Source organism: Uloborus diversus, chromosome 2, assembly GCF_026930045.1.
Source record: "Uloborus diversus isolate 005 chromosome 2, Udiv.v.3.1, whole genome shotgun sequence".
Lineage (NCBI taxonomy): Eukaryota > Metazoa > Arthropoda > Arachnida > Araneae > Uloboridae > Uloborus > Uloborus diversus.
Window position 1 is genome coordinate 97,815,559 of NC_072732.1, and position 3,889 is coordinate 97,819,447.

At 31.0% G+C, this 3,889-nt stretch overlaps 1 protein-coding gene across 2 annotated transcripts in view; it reads right to left on the reverse strand.

Annotated features, from left to right (window-relative positions):
• The window catches only part of LOC129235293 (GA-binding protein subunit beta-1-like), a 41,417-nt gene extending 37,741 nt beyond the window's left edge, over window positions 1-3,676 (reverse strand). The window contains exon 1 of one of the 2 annotated variants that reach the window (XM_054869019.1): window positions 3,613-3,676. The gene's annotated coding sequence lies outside the window, so the exon portion shown is untranslated. Of the gene's footprint in view, window positions 1-3,254; window positions 3,585-3,612 lie in introns of those variants that run through there. The other variant, XM_054869020.1, reaches the window with a different exon arrangement.
• Window positions 3,677-3,889: the final 213 nt, after the last annotated feature.

The following is a 3,889-nucleotide window of genomic DNA, read 5'->3' on the forward strand; positions in this document are numbered from 1 at the left end:
TGTTATAATAGGCTATAGAATAAATTAAAACTTTCTAGTTTCGCTTAATCTACTTGCCATTTGAAATTCTGTTTTTATTACTATATAACGATTTAAATTTCAATCAATGTGTTCAATGTAGTCCTTAACATCATCATACTTTGTATTTGTGAGTTTTTCACCAATCTCTATTATTTTATTGTTAATAAACATAGATAATACCTCTTTATGTATTAAATAGAGACGTACCGAGTACTCGGTAATTACTCGGTACTCGGCCTACTCGGCCAATTTGCCGAGTACTCGGTACTCGGCCAAATTCTGATCAGATACTCGGCCAATACCGAGTAGTTGCAAAAAATTGAATATTGTCCTAGACAGATACTAAGATGTATAAAAAAAGAGCAAGCATTATATTCTGCAATCATTTACAATTAAATTTTATAAGTCAAATTTAAATTTTGAGAATAATGAAGTTTGTAATGCTTCATATCAATCATTCATATATGAATAAATCTTTATTTTAATGTCTGCAAAGTTAATAAAACTTATTTATTAAAAATTATGCAAAAAGGTAAGTATAGAAAATATGGAAATTTTATATTAAAAATGGATTTTTGCTACAAACAAAAATTAGTTATAAAAAATATAAAAATACCTTTGTTTAAAAAATAAAAGAAAATAAAACAACGTTACAAGCACAATGCAGGAACACTGCACACATGTTTTGGCATTACAAGGAATTCCTTTTTCAATGCACAAAATGGAAGCTCGTGGATTTAAAGCCATCCGGCAATTTTTGTCCAATGTCTTTACATTCTTTAGCTCACATGTTATGCACTGAAAAAGACGTTCCTTGTAACGGGGGAGGAAGGGGGGGGGGCAGAAATACGTGTTTGCAGTGTTCCTGAACATTTGTTTTATCTGCTTTTAAAAATTATTTATTTTTGGCGGCCTAGACCTATAATTGATTGGTATACAGTGAAACCCTTCCTAATGGACACCCCTCTTATGCAGACAATTTTTAATTCCACAGTTCCAATGCAAGTAACATTATTAAACCCCTGTCCTGCAGACACCTCTCTATAAAAATAATGTTTTTGTAAAATTTTTGACACAAAATTTTTTAAATAATGCGTAATTAAATTTCAGCAGGAATTTAGTTTTAAAAACTATTATATGGACAAGGAGGTCTATTCCAGTAAGTTCAAAATTCATCACATGTGTGTCGGTGGTTCTTCTTAAAACATAATTGGTACTTGGTAACTCGGCCGAGTAGTGAAAGGCCAAGTACTCGGTAACTCGGTACTCGGCCGAGTAGTGAAAGGCTGAGTACTCGGTACTCGGCTACTCGGCCAAAGTGCCACTCGGTACGTCTCTAGTATTAAACGTTTTAAATTCTCACGAGGTTGATTTCTTGAAATGCTGTCTTGATAAGGAAGATCATTGTCACAATTTTGGCTTGATATCAACTGATCGGTAGAATTAGAGAAAGATTGTTGCTGAGATTTCTGTCCATCCATGCTAGATTCTTATGATTCAAAGTAAATGGTGCCTCTATTTATAATATGAACTTAGAGTTTCATCTCATATAAGAGCCTATTGAAAAATTTATTGGAAATCTTCCAAGTTTTGACTTAAGACTGTCTCTAGTCTCTGAATATACTATTACCAAGGGTAATATTAGTTTACTTTTATAATTCCTAAACTTAAAATGAATTTAAAGGCCAGATAAGTACAAATGTACCAAGTACTCGGTAACTACTCGGTACTTGACCAATTTACCTAGTACTCGGCCAATACCGAGTAGTTGTAAAAAAGGGAATACTGTTCAAGACAGATTTTACAATTAATGAAAAAAGTGCAAGCATATAATATACTGCAATCATTTACAAGTCAAATTTAAATTTTGAGAATAATGAAGTTTGTTATGCTTCAATTGAGTAAATCTTTATTTTAATGTCACAGAAGTCAATAAAACTTATTCATTAAAAATGGGACAAAAAGGTAGGTATGGAAAATATGATTTTTTTATATTTTTAAATATATTTTTGCTGCAAACAAAAATTATTTATAAGAAATAAAAAAATACCTTTGCTTAAAAAATAAAAGCAAATAAAACAACATTAAAAGTTTAAATGTGCAGGAACGCTGCAGACACGTGTTTTGCCATTACAAGGAATGTCTTTTTCAATGCACAAAATATGAGCCTATGAATTTAAAGACATCTAACAAAAGTCTGATACTTTTGTAGGATGTCTTTACATTCATAAGCTTACACTTTATGCACTGAAAAAGACGTTCCTCGCAATGCAGAAACACGTGTCTGCAGTGTTCCTGCACATTTGTGCTTTTAAACATTTGCTTAAAAAAATTATTTATGTTTGGCCAACTAGAACTATAATAGACGGATATAATTTGTTTTAATTCCAACTTGATTAATCATAGCTTTTATCTATTTGTTTATTTTTAATTTTCGAAACAACTTTTTTGTGAATTTTTTAACACAAGCAAAATTTTTTAAATAATGCATAATTAAATTTCAGATGGAATTTTGTTTTAAAAACTATTATATAGACATGGAGATCTATACTACTCCAATGAGTTCAAAATTCATCATGTGCTTTAAAATATAATTGGTACTCGGCTACTTGGGCAAAGTGCTACTCGGTACGTCTCTACAGATAAGCAAAACAAAGTAGATTTACTTCCACTATCGCAGAGACTAATATGCTAAATATGTAGTACGCAACATGTTTGAAGCAATTTTTGAAATGTTTAGTGCAATGCTAATTTAAGAAATGATGAGAATTGACATTATATTATGCATGAAATTCTCTGACATATAACTATATAACCTCTATAATTGAAGAGATTTTAATCGTTTATCAAAAAGGCAAATAAGTTATCAGGTGTACTTAAAGGGGGAAAATTCAAAAAATTCAGTAACTTTAAAAATCAAAAATAAGATAAACTTTAAAAGTAATCTTTAACAATTTTAAGCACAAGGTGAAACTTACTGCTTTCTGTTCTCTCTGTACCAGTTTTTGAAAAATCACAAAAAAAAAAAAAGAGAGAGAGAAATATGACTCTGAAATTCTTTTGTAACAATTTTGTTTTAACACTAATTTAACCTGTAGATTTTATGTCAACACTTTTCGGACCATGCCTGTGGATTAAAATCTTTGGACTGTCGGATTTAAAATATGAGTCACTTTAAGAAAACATTCAATCTAGTTAATCTAGAAACAAGAGGAGTTAGACAGTGAACAGACCTTTAAAGCAATAAAATACGAGCAACCATATTCCAGCTTCATCCGAAAAGAAGTTATTAAATGCAGGAAAACACCGATCACACTTTCAATTAATGATGCATCAAATATCAAAGTTTCTAAACATATTTTTCGGCGGCTTTTTGAAATACATTTCATTCAAGATGCACTTAAATGTTTGGATTAAAGTAAACAGAAGCCATCAATTCGAAAACTATGGTGTACAACGGGTAGCGATACAGCGTGTATATAATTGGAGGCTGAAATAATATGAAGTTGCGTTAATAGCTAGAAATTATAACAAAATGAATTCATAAACTGAAAATAATTGAAAGCTGGCAGATCGCTCCCGGAAGTATACCTTTTGTTTTCCGGAAGCACGCGACAAGCTATTTCCTCCCGGAGCACGGGCGCCATCAATAATTATTATTTTCGGAAAAATTTTATTTCTTCCAGAATGGTGGCAAATGAATCCAAAAAGCTCAACCTGCTGTAAACGTTTTTAAATTCACTAAAATATTTCTCTTTTGTATTTAAATTGATTTCTTCCACATCCATTACAGAAAAAAGCCACAAAGAGGGGTTAAACAGACAGACATTACGATGGCTTGAGTTTTTAGTTTATGTAAATAAAAAAG